Here is a 19,914-nt window from a genome sequence, read left to right on the forward strand (position 1 = left end):
TCTCTTTAAATTTAAAATAAACTGCAGTTCCTAGTCCTGTCGATGATTTGCCTGCTACTACTATTGTAGTTAGCATTGGGTCATTGTGATATCATATGTCTGGGGGAATGAGCGTTTTGTTTGTCCTCAAATAAATTTATTGGTTTTCTTCCTAACATCATACTTGGTCTTGTCTAAGTCATTGTTGTGATCATTGATTTGCATGTGCTAAATTAGATCAGAAATTATAGACATGATTCACAACCTGAATGAAGCTGTGAAGTTCTATGAAGTTGTGAGGTGCTGGGCAATCTCTGATTGCTTTCCTCTTTTAAGAATCAGCTCAGATGTCTGTTATGTGACTGATGTGTCCCAAAAATTGAAAGGCTGGTTGCACGAACTCACCTTTGACATTGGGGGTAAGTCCTGCTCTTTTCAAGCTTTATAGTGAGTGTGTTCTGATTTGGTGGATGAATGAATTGAGTTTGCAAAGAAAAACACCTTTGACCAACAGGAAGTGGTCAGTACGCAGCATCCTCGAAACCCTGAGGAAAAAGGAGAGAGTAAATCCTGTCATGAGGTTCCCTGAACAGACTGTCAAAGTCATTTGACAAAATGCTTTATCACCAGAACTTTCCAACAAGCCACCAAGACATTGCTTGGCTGGTGGTGAGAAGGGCACTATCTTTGAGATCCTTCATGTATGCCTGGTGGGTGTGTGCCACTGCACACTATCCTCGAAGTGGCTGCAGTGAGATTGTCACACATCTCCTTCTAGAATGTGCTTTTACAAAGGAAGTCTAGAGGAAGATACAGTGGTTTGTGTTGAGGTTCATCCCAAGCAGCTCCATGGCATGAGACTCTGTGCTCTATGGTCTGTACCCCAGGAGGCACACCGAAACAAACATTGACAGTGCTTGCGGGACCATCAACTCGGTGAAAGACACTCTTTGGTCTGCCCAAAACTTGTTGGTCTTCCAGAACAAGGGGTCACCCTGACTGAGTTGCAGGCTGGCACATTCCAAGGTCCAGGACTATGTGCTGAGGGACTCACTATAGCTTGGGGCAGCTGCCGCCATGGCATAGTGGGAAAAGAGCACTGTCTGAGGACATCCTGCTTAGGGTAAATGGGGGTCCGCTCAGTTATCATAACCTCATAGCACTTCAAATATATGTAAATATTATTATTGTACGTGTAAGAGAGGTCTTTGGTTTTTGAATAGAGTCAAAGTCCAATGTTTTGTTTATTTATTGATGTGCAACTGTACAGAACCAAACTTCTGTTGTGACAATGTATATTTACAAAGAGATTTTTATGAATAAAGTATATTTTGAAATAAAAAAAACAATGAATTTACATATGACAAATACACAATTCCAATCCTTCCAAGATATTTGCAATCATTCTTTTAAGAAAAACCTGGTATTATGTGATACCAAAAGTCAATCGATGGAAGCAACTGATGCTGTCAATAGTTTGAATTCTTTGTCAACAGGTGATTGTGAAAAGCCACTATATGCATCTAGTTTGATAAGATTATATTTTTCGCAGGTTTTCAAAAGCCTCATCTACAGAAGTCATTGGGTACATCTCTCTTTCCACTGCTTTTGTGTAACTGTGTGACGTCAACATTGATTTACCGTGATTCATTTGATTTTGGTACAGGAACCAGGCCTGATCACCAACTTGTTGGTTTTATCACTGATGAGATTATTCCCTGACTCAATTTTTTGCTTCATCTTCATTAAAAGTGCATATGAAACTTTCCTTAGGATGAGTAAGTACACTGGTTTGGCATCTAGTCTCAATGTGATATGATAGGCTGTTATTAGTTTTCTAAGGCCTCTAAATAATTTTGGAAATTTGAACTAGAATCCGATCGGTCTGCCTTAACTTTCCAACTTGTCTACTTTATAAATGGGTTCACAGAACTATTTAAACTGCCCAGCTTAGTAGGGAACATTCTTGGCTTTGAATCATGCACCGAGTTTCTGTGATTTTTTTTCATTTGTACTGAAATGTCAGAATCAATTGTTCGTTGACTTTAAAGTTGAATACTTTCTGGTCCGTGCAGTCAAATGGTGAATGGCGGGAAAAGGTCTCGGTTTAGCAACTTTTCTGTGTCTAATAGAACAGGCACTACTGTTCCGATGTAGTTTATTTTCTGCTTGTCTACCATAATTTCAGTGATCGAATCATTTCCATTGGATCCTGTAATTTCTTCCAGGAACATCACTTCATCGGCTTTAGCAATTTCTTCAATGTTACCTGTTTTGGTAGCTTACTTTTGTTCATGGCTTGGTTCTTTTTGCTGCAGCAAACAGCCTTAGAATCTTCTGTCTTCTTGAAGGAAAGACATTTTGCATTTTGGCCAGACAATCATCAACCAGTGTAGCCTTTTCCTGCCCCAGGAAGAAAGCTGCCTAATGGCAGCTACTGACCCATCTTTGCATTTTCCTGGCCTCCGGGTAGGTAAACTTCCACTCCAGTGCCCCACAAACTTCACTGCCTCATTCAGCTTTCTCCACAAAGCCTTCCTGTCATCGCAAATAAAAATCTGGTTTGCTTTCTCACTGCTGCCTGTCTTACCAATTGCACAGCATTTGATAATGTTAAATCTTCCTTCAGTCTTCAAAATCTGATAAAGTCTCTTCCAAGTCTCTGATTGCAATGGAATCCTGAATTAATTAGTCTTTCAGGATTCTATACCCACAGCTCTCTATTTCTCAATGTAATTAGTTTAGGAAAGAACCTGCAATCTCTCCCAGTCTTTTAGTGCATCTATTGAATCCATCCACTTACCCCCCTCCCCTCCCCATTTTAAAAATAATTGTATTTTTCTAAGGCTGAAACAGATGGCAGATGATTTATAATATAATGTTACCACTCAATCGTTGATGCACTGTCTTGCTAATAGATTATTTGCACTAAAGTAAAGCAAAGAACTGCGGATGGTGGAGAACTGAAACAAAAACAGAAAATGATGGCAAAACGCAGCTAGCGTCTGTGGGAAGAAAGCAGAGTTAATGTTTTGAGTCTGATGACTCATCATCTGTGCAATTGCTGATAGTGCAAAGAGGAGGATTGACTTGTCCATTGTTAGGTTCCTTTGCTAATCCTGATGCAATTCTATATTCAGTAATCACTTGATGCCAGATCGCTCTCTTCTTTGTTTGATTTGTACCTTCATCATATTCCAAGTGCTCCTGTTTTGCTAAAGCTTTGGCTGTCATTGTCCACACTGACCCTACTCGCAGATGTTTCATTTGCTGCTTTTCCAGTTGCTGGGCTCTTTCTCCCCTCTGTTATGACCAGATAAGGAGGGGTAATACAGCTCCCCTCACTTCAACCTTGCTCCCCGAAAGGCTTTAAGGTCTTTCCAGTATGTGGCTGTACCTTTCTCCAGTTAAAATGTAGGTAACCAGGAAGAATAAGGTAACAATTACAAGGTTTTCTTCTGTGAATGAAAGTTCAAACTTATTATCTGCTATCCAGAAAAGATAATAAATATGCAGAGTCAAGCATGCTGCCTTGGTTTGTGTATTAGACCATCAGTCATTGCAAAATAACAGTTATTCTGAGAGTTCTTAGTGTTCTGATGTTTCTTTTCTTTAATATTGGCGCTAGGTGTATTTCCTTTCTGAGCAATAGAAGGAGAGAGTCTTCAGGCTGTCATCAGTGCTGCAACCTTAGTTTCATCTCCTCTCTCTCTATCAAAAGGAGACCTTTAAATACAAGTTTATTTTCATATTTTGTGCATGCAGAAGTTGTGATTTTAGACTTGTTCCTTGCAGATGCAATTCCATCTCCAATATGTGAGTAATCACAGAAGAATATCAATCAAAATAGGATTTACAGCCTTTTCACACCTCCCCAGGAGTCCCACTGGTTGGTTTAATTGTTTGTAAATAAAATGGTAATTTCAAACTCAGGATGTCTCTTGTTTAATCCACATTGATTTCATGAAATTGACCAATCCTGTGTGGCCAGGTTGCTGTGGCTGTTATAAATCAGTGTATTTGATTTCATTTTGCAAATCATTTCAGTTCACAGAAGTCCTCCGTTGGATGATGGAATTCAAAAATCAATAGTCTATGTTTCATATCAATGCTAAAAATCACACAACAACAGGTCATAGTCCAATAGGTTTATTTGGAAGCTCTAGCTTTCGGAACGCTGCTCCTTCATCAGGTGGTTGTGAAGAATAAGATTGTAAGTCACTGAATCAATAGCAAAAGTTTACAGTGTGATGTAACTGAAATTATATATTGAAAAAGATCTGGATTGTTTGTTAAGACTCTCATCTTTTAGAATGACTATGTTGATTTCAGTTCTTTCATATGTAAATTGCAAAATTTTTTAAAAAGTTACTGAAGTTAAAAGAACTGAAACCATGATGGTCATTCTAAAGATGAGAATCTTAGCAAATAATCCAGGTCTTTTTCAATATATAATTTCAGTTACATCACACTGTAAACTTTTGCTATAAATTCAGTGTCTTACGATCTTATTCCTCACAACCACTAGATGAAGGAGCAGTGCTTTGAAAGCTAGTGCTTCCAAATAAATCTGTTGCACTATAACCTGGTGTTGTGTGATTTTAAAATTTATACACCTAAGTCCAACACCGGCATTTCCAAATCATTATATCACTGTGACGCTCTGTCTTTATTCCCAATGGGAAATTTTCCATTTCTTTTCTGGTGGTGAGTTATCACTCTTTGCCATTATTTGTTATCCTAATAGTAGGCATTAGGGAAGCAGCCTTGGTCACGATCAATAGTTACTCTTGAAAACTTGCCTGTTAGCAACATTATCTTTTTATTAAACATTATAACAGAATAGAGTTTAGCATGGGATTGAGCACAGCACCATCACTCCATTGAGTCTCTTGTCATGTGATGCTTTACATCCCTAATATTGTTGACAATTTACAAATCTCGCATTAATCCTTAACACTACATAGATGTTGTTATACTTCTACCCATCATGTTTCCACTTTACGTGGTCTACAATGAGAAATGATTATCAGGCATTACTTAAAACTCAAAGCAAGTACAAAAATAAAATATCTGCAGATTCTGGAAGTCTGCAATGAAAACAGAAAATGCTGGAAGTAGTCAATGGGGCAGGCAATACCTATATGGAGAGTAAAACCGAGTTATGATACAGGTCTGCGACTTGTCGTTAGAATTAATATCCAACCTCTTATTTTATTTATTTTCCTAACATTTCTCCTTTCTTCTTGATGGCCGACTTTAAAGGCGTGGTACAGTTTCATGCATTCCAGTAATCTTCAACCATCTTGCTCAGGAGGACATTCCCCACACGTCACTGTGGCCACTCAGTGCCAGCGAGCTGTTCGATGTTGGCTCCTTCACAGCCATACTTGAACTTTCAGTTCCTCAGCCTCATGTGTACTCATTTGCAATGGCCAGTACTCATCAACTATAGCCTGACATTTCTCCTTAGGATAGAGCACTTGAGTTTGCCTGTATTATATTTTGCCACTGCAGCCAAAATCCTGATTTGTTTGGATTTGCATATTTCCTAATTGAGCCACAAGGGAGGCATGCTCTTACAGTTTAGGAGAAGGATGCAATATAGCAGGTAGATGACCTTGTATAAGGACGGCCTTAAAGTATTGTGACTCATTGTGGAATATTTTCCTGCACATATTGAAATATACTTAGATTTGATTATATCGTAAATATTGGATAGAATTACTTTTGTATCTAATAAACAGTTGGAAATACATCAAAGTAAGATAATATCAGCCCCCATCTGCAAGAAAATAGTGACAATTACGTGGTTCAGTTGAAAGCTTTGCTAAAAATACTAAATAGTGACAACCTATAATAACACATATCGCTAAGTATTTGATCTTAAGATGGTCCCATTGCATATGACTGCTTTGTTCATAATATTGAGGTTTTTTTTATCAGAGTTTCATAGACCTGCTCTTATTGTGCACGTACAATCCATTGGCAAAGATGACAAGGTTAGCAATTTTATTTCTAATGGTTTTCCTAATGAAAACAAGACTATGTGAGGTTAATGCTAAATTTGATATGGCAATTAGAAAAAAAAGTGTATGTTTTGAATAATAACATATTGGGACTATTTTAAAGGATTTCATTATATACATTTCAGTGAACAAACAGTGAAAATATTCTTTGCTCAGAATATTTCCTGCCTTTTGACCTTGCAATGCTTTTCAACCGTGCACAAGATCCAGTGGAAAATATCCTGGATTGCACATTATGTACATACACTTCCTCTTCTGTTCTGTCAACCTGTATCTATCAATGGTACAGCCTGATCAGTATTCGTGACAGCTGATGGATGTTAGTCTTATAGTAAAAGTAAACAGTGTATCAGGAAAGCTAGATGTCTTGGGGATATTGTATTTCTAAGGCACTGACTTTGAAGATTTAATGCAAATGCAACAATAACAGTGCTGCAGGTTTCGGGTTTTACTCATTTTTTTCTCTGACAGCTTTGAAGACTTCCAGGAAAATTTTACAAAATGACAGAAGTTCTGACTGACAGTGCAACTTGATTTTGCTAACCAGGGAAAATGCCAATTGACCGTTATCTTACAATTTACCATAACTTTTAAATGCGGATGTTTAATTTTGAGGATGAGTGAATGGTGATTCATAGCAGCTCATTATTTTTACATAATGTAACAAAGAATAGGGCAGATACACCATACCTTGTAACATTGTGAAGTGAATTCAGCTATTCAACAATGGAAAATCTACAGTATACGTCCTTAGATCACATTACCAAGACAAGGGTGATGTAATAGGTAGTACTTAAAATTACTTTCAAAAGTATCAGTGGGTTCACTTTACCTTTCTGTTTTTGGTAAAGGGTTGGTAGGACTATTAACATTCCAGTCATTAATAAGATTCATTGTCATTTGCACACTAGTTAGCAGAGCAATGCACATTCACATAAAAATCAATAAACTGATGGAAGGGGTCACCTACAGTGCTAACAAGCAGCACCTGCTCAGCAACAACCTGCTCGGTGACACCCAGCTTGGGTTTCATCAGGGTCACTCAGCTCCTGATCTCAGTACAGCCTTGGTTCAAACATGAACAAAAGAGCTGAATTCCAGAGGTGAGGTAAGAGTGATAGCCCTTGACATCAAGACCGCATTTGACTAAGTATGGCATCAAGGAACCCTGGCAAAACTGGAATCAATGGGTATCAGGGCAAACACTCCACGTTTAGAGTCATACCTGGCACAAAGGAAGATGGTTATAGTTCATCTCACTCCAGTACATCTCTGCAGGTGTCCCTCAAGCCCAACAATCGTCAGCTGCTTCATCAATGACCTTCACTTTGTCATAAGGTCAGAAGTGGGGATGTTCACTGATAATTGCAGAATGTTCAGCACCATTCCTCAGATACTGAAGCAGTCTGTGCTCAAATGCACCAAGATCTGGACAATATCCAGGCTTGGGCTGGCAAGTGGCAAGTAACATTCGCGCCACACAAATGCCAGACAATAATCATCACCAATAAGAAACAGCCTTGCATTATCACACTGCATGTGTCTCCGCCCCCATGCCGATCTCCATCACCACGCCTAAGCCCGCCCCCACGCTGATCTGCGTTTGCACACATAACCCCGCCTACACGCCTAACCCCACCCCACCCCGATCTCTATCCCTGCCCCGATTCCCGCCCCCACGCCTAACTCCGCCTCCACTCCTAGCTTCAGCCTCACACCAGGTCCTAACTCCCAGCCCTGCCGTGTTTTCACCATCCCTCCAGACCTCCCCCTCTCTGAGGCTGAAAGATCAGTCCTCAGCAGAGGCCTCACCTTCATCCCCCTACGCTCTCGGATTAACAAGTTCAACACGCGGCGAGACATCAAACAATTCTTCCACTGCCTTCGCTTCCATGCCTACTTCTTCAACCAGGATTCTTGCCCACCCTCTGACGACCCCTTCTCCCACCTCCAACACACTCCATCCACCTGGACACCCCATGCTGGCCTCTTACCCGCCCTCGATCTCTTCACAGCCAACTGCCGCCGTGACATTAACCGCCTCAATCTGTCCACCCCGTCACCCACTCCAACCTCTCACCCTCGGTACGTGCAGCCCTCCACTCCCTCCATTCCAACTCCAATCTTACAATCAAACCTGCAGACAAGGGAGGCGCGGTAGTAGTTTGGTGCACCGACCTTTACACCTCTGAGGCTAGACGCCAGTTTGCGGACACCTCCTCCTACTGCCTCCTTAACCATGACCCCACCTCCCACTACCAAACCATCATCTCCCAAACCGTCCATAACCTCATCACCTCAGGGGATCTCCCATCTACCGCTTCCAGCCTCATAGTCCCACAAACCTGCACCACCCATTTCTACCTCCTGCCCAAAATCCACAAACCTGACTGCCCCAGCCAACCCATTGTCTCAGCCTGCTCCTGCCCTACTGAACTCATCTCTGCATACCTCGACACGGTCCTGTCCCCCTTAGTCCAAGAACTCCCCACCTACGTTTGGGACACCACCTACACCCTCCACCTCCTCCATGATTTTCGCTTCCCCGGTCCCCAACGCATTATCTTCACCATGAACATCCAGTCCCTGGACACCTCCATCCCCCATCACGAAGGACTCAAAGCCCTCCGCTTCTTCCTTTCCCGCCGTACCAACCAGTACCCTTCTACTGACACCGTCCTTCGACTGACTGAACTGGTCCTCACCCTGAACAACTTCTCTTTCCAATCCTCCCACTTCCTCCAAACCAAAGGAATAGCCATGGGCACCCGCATGGGCCCCAGCTATGCCTGCCTCTTCGTAGGATACGTGGAACAGTCCATCTTCTGCAGCTACACTGGCACCACCCCCCACCTTTTCCTCCACTACATCAATGACTGTATCGGCGCTGCCTCGTGCTCCCACGAGGAGGTTGAACAGTTCATCCACTTTACCAACACCTTCTACCCCGACCTCAAATTTACCTGGACCGTCTCAGACTCCTCCCTCCCCTTCCTAGACCTCTCCATTTCTATCTCTGGCGACCGAATCAACACGGACATTTACTACAAACCGACCGACTCCCACAGCTACCTAGACTACACCTCCTCCCACCCTGCCCCCTGTAAAAATGCCATTCCATATTCCCAATTCCTTCGTCTCCGCCGCATCTGCTCCCAGGAGGACCAGTTCCAATACCGAACAATCCAGATGGCCTCCTTCTTCAAAGACCGCAATTTCCCCTCAGACTTGATCGACGATGCTCTCCACCGCATCTCCTCCACTTCCCGCTCCTCCGCCCTTGAGCCCCGCCCCTCCAATCGCCACCAGGACAGAACCCCACTGGTCCTCACCTACCACCCCACCAACCTCCGTATAAATCTCATCATCCGTCGTCATTTCTGCCACCTCCAAACGGACCCCACCACCAGGGATATATTTCCCTCCCCTCCCCTATCAGCGTTCCGCAAAGACCACTCCCTTCATGACTCCCTCGTCAGGTCCACACCCCCCACCAACCCAACCTCCACTCCCGGCACCTTCGCCTGCAACTGCAAGAAATGCAAACCTTGCGCCCACACCTCCCCCCTTACTTCCCTCCAAGGCCCCAAGGGATCCTTCCATATCCGCCACAAATTCACCTGCACCTCCACACACATCATTTACTGCATCCGCTGCACCCGATGTGGCCTCCTCTAATATTGGGGAGACAGGCCGCCTACTTGCGGAACGTTTCAGAGAACACCTCTGGGACATCCGGACCAACCAACCCAACCACCCCGTAGCTCAACACTTCAACTCCCCCTCCCACTCCACCAAGGACATGCAGGTCCTTGGACTCCTCAATCGCCAGACCATAGCAACACGATGGCTGGAGGAAGAGTGCCTCATCTTCCACCTAGGAACCCTCCAACCACAAGGGATGAACTCAGATTTCTCCAGTTTCCTCATTTCCCTTACCCCCACCTTGTCTCAGTCCCAACCCTCGAAGTCAGCACCACCTTCCTAACCTGCAATCTTCTTCCTGACCTCTCCGCCCCCACCCCCACTCGGGCCTATCACTCTCACCTTAACCTCCTTCCACCTATCTCATTCCCAAAGCCCCTCCCCCAAGTCCCTCCTCCCTACCTTTTATCTTAGCCTGCTTGGCACACTCTCCTCATGCCCAAATTGCCGATTCTCCTGCTCCTTGGATGCTGCCTGACCTGCTGCGCTTTTCCAGCAACACATTTTCAGCACCAATAAGAAACACTCTAACCACTGCCCCTTGACATTCAAATGTATTACTATCACTGAATCCTCCACTGTCAACATCCTTGGGGTTACCATTGACCAGAAACTCAAGTGGACTCATCATATAAAGTGGCTGCAAAAGCAGGTCAGAGAGTAGGGATACTATAGCAAGTAAATCACCCTGACACCCCAAAGCCTATCCGCCATCTTCAAGACACAAGTCAGGAGTATGACGGAATACTCTCCACTTGCCTGGATGAGTGTAGCTCCAACAACACCCAAGAAGCTTGACAACATCCAGGACAAAGCAACCTGCTTGATTGGCACCACATCTACAAGCATTCAGTCCCTCCACCACCAGCACTCGGTCACAACAGTGTATACTATCTACGAGATGCACTGCAGAAATTCACCAAAGATCCTTAAACAGCACCTTCCCTCCAGGCATTGTGGGTCAACCCACAGCAAGTGGACTGCAGCGATTCAAGAAGGCAGCTCACCGCCGCATTCTCAAGGGTAAATAGGGCTGGATTATCCATCCTGGTCAGCCAGCAATACCCAAGTCTCACAAATGAATTTTAAAAATGTATATTTGCAGCACACTGTCTGTCCTTGTTATGAGAACAATGGATAACTAGCAGTGAGACTCAGAGCTGCTGGCTTGCACAACAAACTAAAGTACCAGTCAGATAGGGCATGCTTATTAACACCTTCATTTGGCAACACAGCAATCCCATGTACACGTGTGACTTTTGTTCTGCTAGAGGACCTAAAATCCTGATTTTTATGGAAAATTTTCAACCTGGTCAATTTTTTTTATATATAATCTATTTTTATTAAGAAAAAATAGATTTTTAAATATTACAACAAATACAAAACAATGCAATTCAAAACTGTACAAAAATAGAATAAAACTAAACCCAAATAATAAAATAAATTCCCCAGCCCACCCTCCTATACGAATGTATAAACATATATAGAGAAGTATAAAATTAAAAGAAAACCTAAACTAGCTATTTAACTAACTAAATAAATACCTAACAACAAACAAGTAAATAGTAATAACGCAACCCAGCCAAACAAAATACTCATACATTCACAGTTCCTCCTCCCTGGACATTGGACTCATGGAACACAATCGTTACGGCTATATAAAAGCCCTTGTTAGTGTGGCAGATAAATCTGTCTCCAGGTATTTCAAAAAGGGTTGCCATGTCTTGTAAAAATTCTCAGTTTTGTGGTGTACCATATTTGTGAGAAAATCCAGGGGAATATGCTCCATAACAATCTTGTGCCAACCCGACAGGCCTGGGGGGTTTTCTGATATCCAACCTAGCAAGATATTCTTCCTTGCACAGAATGTAAGAATATTGAAAAGTTTTGCCTTATGCGAGTCTGCAAGAAATACAATGGATAGGCCCAAAAGGAGCGAAATAGGGTCCTTCTCCACCCTTACACCTAAAATCCTCTCCATTGCACCCACCACAGCGCTCCAATGTGTTTGAAGCTTGTCACAAGACCAAAGACAATGGGTAAGAGTGCCCATGCAGACCTTGTACTTGGGACATGCTGAAGATACCCCTGGTTTAAATTTTGACAAACCGTCTGGGGCTAAGTGGACCCTGTGGAGAATCTTCAACTGTAAAGCATGGGTCCTATTGCAAATTGCTATCTTCCTTGCATTCTCCCAAATATCCTCCCATGCCTCTGAAGAAACTTCAACACCCAGCTCTCTTTCCCACATTTTGCAGAGTCGATCAGACTCATCTGAGGTGGCACCCCCCAATTGTGATATAGAGTACTGACAGAGAGTGTACTCTCAGCCCTTAGTACCCCTCTTTCTATGTCAGATTTGTAGGGATCAGTCAAAAGTGTGGTCTTTTTTTGAATAAAATCCCTAACTTGAAAAAAACGAAAGAGGTCTCTATTAGGTAACTCATAATTCCGTACTAACTGATTGAAGGACATCATTACATCTTCCTCAAATAAATCACCCATGCAAGATATACCCCTAGCTGCCCAACGTTTAAATCCTGAATCCATTCATACCCGGTTGAAAACTCGGCATACCTACTAAAGGTGTAAACAAAGATGTTTTGCCAATATTACCTTCCCTCTGCCGAATTGCCCTCCATGCTTTAACAGTATTGATGACGATTGGGTTATGGCAATATTCCCTAACTGTCCTCACCTTGTCCAAAAACAGCAAACTGGTAAGGGGGCACCTTGCCTGGGAGACTTCGATATCTAGCCATATTGAAAGAGGGTCCCTACAAACCCAATCACTTACGTAGGTCAAAAGTGAGTTTAATTGGTAATTTTTAATGTCCGGAAGGTCTACTCCCCCCAATCTGTGAGGCAACTGCAGTTTGGCTAATTTAATGAGGGGACGTTTATGGTGCCAGATAAAGGAGCTGAACCAACTGTTTAGTCTCCTGAGTGTTTGGTTATAGAAAATCAGGAGGAGCATCCATATAGGGTATAGCAAACGAGGGAGAATATTCATCTTAATAAGCACTATCCGACCCAACCATGAGACTGGAAGTGCCTCCCATTTTTGGAGATCTTGTTTAATTTTTTCAAATAATAGAGTAAAACTGGCTTTGAACAGCCAATCCAGAACTGGAGTAATGAATATGCCCAAATACACAAAACCCCCCTGTGACCACATAAATGGGAATCTATAGTCACTCTCAAGGGCCAACTCTTTCGTAAGACCACCCATAGGCATAGCCTCTGATTTAGCAAAATTAATCTTATACCCTGAAAAAGTGCCAAACGCGTGAATACGTTGTAGCGGGCAAGGCACTGAAACTGCTGGATTTGTCAAAAAATTAGAACATCATCTGCATACAGCGAGATCTTATGTAATTTTGACCCCACTTCTGGAGCTGATATATTGAGATCCCCATGAATGGCCTCTGCCAACGGTTCAATCACCAACGTAAAAAGTAATGGTGAAAGGGGACAGCCCTGCCGGCTGCCCCTAGACATATCAAAATTGCTTGATCGTACCCTTTTGGTAATGACTGCAGCAAGAGGTACACTGTAGAGAACCTTTACCCATCTTATGAAAACTTCGCCTAGACCAAACCGGTCTAGAGTATAGAAAAGGTACGGCCACTCAACTTGGTCAAATGCCTTCTCTGCATCTAAAGAAATCACCAATCCCTGTATTGACTGCTGTTGGCATGCTTGAATTACATTAAGCAGCCTCCTAACATTATTGGAGGATCTGCGACCCTTTATGAAGCCCGTCTGATCCTCTTTAATAATAAAGGGTAACACAGTCTCCAGCCTTAATGCAAGAGCCTTAGAGAGGATCTTAAAGTCCACATTTAAGAGCGAGATGGGCCTGTATGAAGCACAATCTTCCAGATCCTTCACTTTTTTAAGGATAAGTGAAATATTGGCCTCAGAGATGGTGGGAGACAAACATGACTGTATGAATCATTAAACATATTCAGCATCAGGCCTGACAGTATACTTATAAATTCCTTACAGAATTCACTGGGAAGTCCATCAGGACTGAGCGCCTTTCCACTCTGAAGCTGCCTCACAGCTTCCTGCACTTCTTGCTCTGATAATGGGGCATTGAGAAAGGGCTGTTGTTCGGGAGTCATACACGGGAGCTCCAGATCTCGAAAAAGGATTCCATTTTGGCCTGCCCCTCCTCACATTTCTCAGACTGATATAACTTAGAGTAGAATCTCTGGAACGCCACATTAATCTTTTTATAATCACATGTCAGGTTCCCAGACCCTTCCCTAATCGCTGTAATGGTATGTGGGGCACTTCTTTTTCTGGCAAGGTATGCTAAGTATTTGCCTGAAAATGTGTTGCTGGTTAAAGCACAGCAGGTTAGGCAGCATCCAAGGAACAGGAAATTCGACGTTTCGGGCCAGAGCCCTTCATCAGGAATGAGGAGAATGTGCCAGGCAGGCTAAGATAAAAGGTAGGGAGGAGGGACTTGAGGGAGGGGCGATGGAGATGTGATAGGTGGAAGGAGGTCAAGGTGAGGGTGATAGGTTGGAGTGGGGTGGGGGCGGAGAGGTCAGGAAGAAGATTGCAGGTTAGGGGGGCGGTGCTGAGTTGAGGGAACCGACTGAGACAAGGTGGGGGGAGGGGAAATGAGGAAACTGGAGAAATCTGAGTTCATTCCTTGTGGTTGGAGGGTTCCCAGGCGGAAGATGAGGCGCTCCTCCTCCAGCCGTCGTGTTGTTATGTTCTGCCGATGGAGGAGTCCAAGGACCTGCATGTCCTCAGTGGAGTGGGAGGGAGAGTTAAAGTGTTGAGCCATGGGGTGGTTGGGTTGGTTGGTCCGGGCGTCCCAGAGGTGTTCTCTGAAGCGTTCCACAAGTAGGCGGCCTGTCTCCCCAATGTAGAGGAGACCACATTGGGTGCAGCAGATGCAATAGATGATGTGTGTGGAGGTGCAGGTGAACTTGTGGCGGATATGGAAGGATCCCTTGGGGCCTTGGAGGGAAGTGAGGGAGGAGGTGTGGGCGCAAGTTTTACATTTCCTGCGGTTGCAGGGGAAGGTGCCGGGAGTGGAGGTTGGGTTGGTGGGGGGTGTGGACCTGACGAGGGAGTCACGAAGGGAGTGGTCTTTGTGGAACGCTGATAGGGGAGGGGAGGGAAATATATCCCTGGTGGTGGGGTCCGTTTGGAGGTGGCGGAAATGACGGTGGATGATACGCTGTATGCGGAGGTTGGTGGGGTGGTAGGTGAGAACCAGTGGGGTTCTGTCTTGGTGGCGGTTGGAGGAGCGGGGCTCAAGGGCGGAGGAGCGGGAAGTGGAGGAGGTGCGGTGGAAGGCATCATCGATCACGTCTGGGGGGAATCTGCAGTCCTTGAAGAAGGAGGCCATCTGGACTGTACGGTATTGGAACTGGTCCTCCTGGGAGCAGATGCGGCGGAGACGAAGGAATTGGGAATATGGGATGGAGTTTTTACAGGGGGCAGGGTGGGAGGAGGTGTAGTCCAGGTAGCTGTGGGAGTCAGTCGGTTTATAGTAGATGTCTGTGTTGAGTCGGTCGCCCGAGATAGAAATGGAAAGGTCTAGGAAGGGGAGGGAGGAGTCTGAGACAGTCCAGGTGAATTTGAGGTCAGGATGGAAGGTGTTGGTAAAGTTGATGAACTGTTCAACCTCCTCGTGGGAGCACGAGGCAGCGCTGATACAGTCATCGATGTAGCGGAGGAAAAGGTGGGGGGTGGTGCCAGTGTAGTTGCGGAAGATGGACTGTTCCACATATCCTACGAAGAGACAGGCATAGCTGGGGCCCATGCGGGTGCCCATGGCAACTCCTTTGGTTTGGCTTGTCACCATGCTCGAATAACCTTTGCTTTGCAAAAGTCAGCTCCTTCTTTGTTGTCTGCGTGTGCATGGAATTTAGTGCAGACTGCAGTGCCATAATCCTCTGCAGTTTGACCAATGAGGATCTATCAAAATAGGCTTTCTCGGCTGCCTTCAACCGTGCTTCAAGGAGACGTTGCTGCTCACCCTTCTGCCACTTCCTACTTGTGGAATATGAAATAACTAACCCTCTGGCATAAGCTTTGGCAGTTTCCCAGAGAACAGATGAGCTATCAACGGAGCCTATGTTGATGTCTAGGAATGCCTGAAATTCCCTAGAGAAATACTCCGCAAACTTGCTCTCCATGAGAATAAAGGGGTCCATTCACCAGTACCTTGAATCCACTGTAACATCCTTAATTTTAACCATGAGGTACACTGGAGCATGATCAGAGTTGGCAATATTACCAATCATATAGAATGCCACCAGATCCAGGGTTTCCGCAGGGGTCAGAAAAAAATCAATCCTCATGTGACATCTGTGCAGATTGGAGAAAAACGTGAAATCCCTACCTGTAGGGTGGAGACACCTCCAGACGTCCACCAACCCTAATTCCCCACACAAACTCAATAACTGTTTAGTTTGTGCACAGGGTATCGAGTGACCTTGAGACAACCTGTCTGCTGTGGGGTCCATGAGGTAGTTAAAATCTCCCCCTATAATGATGTGCCGAGACTTGAGAGTTATCAGTTTAGAAAAAACATCTACCAAGAATTTACGAGGATGAGCTGGGGGACAATAAACATTTAAAATGCCATATTCTTCCCCATTTATCAAGGCTTTAAGAATTACAAACCTCCTGCATGTGTCTTCTACACATTCCAACAATTTAAATGAGAGACTTTTCCTCACCAATGTAGCCACTCCCCTACTTCTAGTATTAAATGATGAAAAATAAACTCAGTCAAAGCCATTCTGCTGTAATTTCAGATGCTCCTTGTCATTCAAATGTGTCTCCTGAAGTAAAGCAATATCCACCTTCTCCTTTCTAAGACTCAAGAGTACCTTCTTCCTCTTAATTGGTGAGTGACTTCCCTTGATATTCCAGGAGCACCATTTAATCAAATCATTAGCCATAATTAGATTAGATTACTTTACAGTGTGGAAACAGGCCCTTTGGCCCAACAAGTCCACACTGACCCACCGAAGCGCAAACCCACCCAGACCCCTACATTTACCCCTTCACCTAACACTACGGACAATTTAGCATGGCCAATTCACCTGACCTGCACATCTTTGGACTGTGGGAGGAAACTGGAGCACCCAGAGGAAACCCACGCAGACACGGGGAGAATGTGCAAACTCCACACAGTCAGTTGCCTGAGGTGGGATTTGAACCCAGGTCTCTGGCGCTGTGAGGCAGCAGTGCTAACCACTGCAATCTTCTGCAATTACACTTAAATTCCAGAGAGGAGGAAACCGAACCACAAATTGTTGAGCCTTAGTGTCGCATGGTCCACCAAATATAAAAACTACATAAACTAAAACCACTACATTTAACAAACATACAAAATTATTAAAAATATAAAACAACAAAAACCAAAAAACAAACCAACATATAAAGCACTAGTAGCGCTGAGTAGGGGAACTCACCCCCTGCCCAGAGGGGGCAATTACCCATCCTGAACTGCTCAAAAATAGGCATCTAACCATCTCAACCACCTTCACTTCTCCCAGCTAGAGCTGCATCGCAAGCACAAGCTAAAAAGAATAAACATCCCATAGAATATCAATATGAATTTTAAAAATTCTTTTATTTAAAAAAAGGGGGAATAAATATCCGCCCCATCCTTTGGTGTGGCCTTCCTTGAATGAACTGACATCAGATTCCACCACTGTGACCCTGTGCTCCACCTCATCCATCCTCTTCTCCAGATCTCCCAGCTGCTGCTCATGCTTCTGCAGCATGAGAGAGACTGGAGCCAGCTTCTCTTCAATCTGTTTCCCCAACATCTCGTGAGATTTCGAGAGCTGGTTCACCAGGTCCTGGAGAGTAATCTGCTCTGAGGCTGCTGCAGGCTGAGCTGCAGGCCCGGTCTCAGATGCTCCTCCTCCCTTTTTAGGCATTTCTGGACAGCTGAAAATACAGGTAAGTCAATTTTTAAATGATTCTTAGGGCTGCACAATCTTTCCAACGCCCCAAGAAATCCTGATGACCTGGGTTTGGGTGGGTTAAAGGACCGTTCTGCTCCTGCTGTGATGAGAAGCTCTGCAGTGTGATCTTCTCAGATCACCGCCATCTTAGATCCCCAACCTGGTCAATTTTAACACCAAACTTGAAATCTCTCTATTATTGACCTGTAAGAGGCTTGAGTGAGAAGGATTCTCCAATAAATGATTAAAGATTGGACACCACGAGTGAAGTTAAGATGTTCATCTTTTCAATGATCTAGCAGTGAGGCAGCCAGCAGCACTGAGTATTGATTAAAAACACAGAGTATTGAGCTTGTTATCAGTTTCACCATATCTACCTGCTTTCAAACGGCAATGCTCCTCTCCCAAATTTAGGGTGAATTGCCTGTAAAATCTAACTTTGTCTTTAACATTAATTTCTAACAAATCATGTCCCAGGACTATGAAAAGATTATTTTTCAAACATATTGCACTGTAAGATACCTAATCGTTGTAAAACTCCATGAGAAGTTGTCAGTAAGTTTCAAATCTTTCAATTATTGTGCACACCTTTTGAATTCTAGCAGAGTGATTATTGATTTTGACTGCATGAGTCATAGAAAACAGTTTAGTAGACGTAGGGTGTTCAGCCCATCAATTCGCAATTCCTCTGCCTCTGCCGCATCTGCTCCCGGGAGGACCAGTTTCACCACAAAACACACCAGATGGCCTCCTTCTTTAAAGACCGCAATTTCCCCTCCCACGTGGTTGATAATGCTCTCCTGCGCATCTCATCCATGTCTTGCACCTCTGCACTCGAACCCCACCACTCCAACCGCAACAAGGGCAGAAACCCCCGATGCTCACCTTCCACCCCACCAACCTCTGCACACATTGCATCATCCTCTGCCTTTTCGCCACCTACAAAAGGACCCCACCACTGGAGATATATTTCCCTCCCCACCCTTTCCACATCCATCAAAGTTTCACCTGTACTTCCACACAGTATCTGTTGCTCCAGATGCAGTCTCCTCTACATTGGGGAGATAGGATGCCTACTTGCAGAGCACTTCAGAAAACATCTCCGGGATATCCACACCAACCAACCCCACCGCCCCATGGCTAAACACTTCAACTCCCCCTTCCACTTCACCAAGGACATGCAGGTTCTGGACCTCCTCCATCATCACTCCCTCACCACCCGACGCCTTGAGGAAGAGCGACTCATCTTCTGCCTGGAGTCCCTTCATACCCAGAGCATCAATGTGGACTTCACCAGTTTCCTCATTTCCCCTCCCCCCACCTTACCCTAGATCCAACCTTCCAGCTCAGCCCCATCTTCATGATCTGTCCCATCTGTCCATCTTCCTTCCCACTCATCCACTCCACCCTCCTCTCCGACCTATCACCTTACCCCCACCTCCATCCACTTATGGCACTCTCAGCTATCTTCCCCCTAGTCCCACCCCCTCCCATTTATCTGTCCACACCCGAGTCTCCCTGCCTCATTCCTGATGTAGGGCTTTTGCCCAAAATGTCAATTTTCCTGCTCCTCAGATGCTACTGTGCTCTTCCAGCACCACACTTTTGACTCTGTTCAGCCCATCAAACCTACCCTATTATTCTAGGACAAGGCTGATCCCCTCCTCAATGCTATTTTCCCAGACATTCTCTCCATATTCCTAACTGTCATCAGTATGCAGAAATTGATCAATTTCTGTCAGGAACCTTCTCAATGAGTGAGCTCCCACAGACCTTCAGGGTAGAGATTCCAAAGATACATGGCCTCCTTTGAAGAACTTGTTCCTCTCAGACTTCTGCTTATCCTGAGAATATGTTGCCTGGTTCTAAACTCACCAATCAAGGGAAACATCTGATCTATATCTATTCAACTCACCATGCCCTATGAGAATTTCATAAATTTCATTGAGATCATCTTCCATTAGGAATATAGAATCATAGGGGCAGGAACAGACCATTTCAGTCCCTAAACTTGTGCCATCAATCAGTATAGTCATAGCTGATCATTCTACCTTAACACAATTTTCCTATGTTAAGCCCATATTCCTTGATGTCATTTGTGACAAGACCTCTATCTTTAATATCCTCAATGATTGCACTTACACAGCTCTTTGGAGGAGAAATTCCAAAAATTCTCTACCATCTGAGTGAAAAAAAATCCTTCCTAACTCAGACCTAAATCGCTTGAGCCTTTAAAGAATCCC

Source organism: Hemiscyllium ocellatum, chromosome 10, assembly GCF_020745735.1.
Source record: "Hemiscyllium ocellatum isolate sHemOce1 chromosome 10, sHemOce1.pat.X.cur, whole genome shotgun sequence".
Lineage (NCBI taxonomy): Eukaryota > Metazoa > Chordata > Chondrichthyes > Orectolobiformes > Hemiscylliidae > Hemiscyllium > Hemiscyllium ocellatum.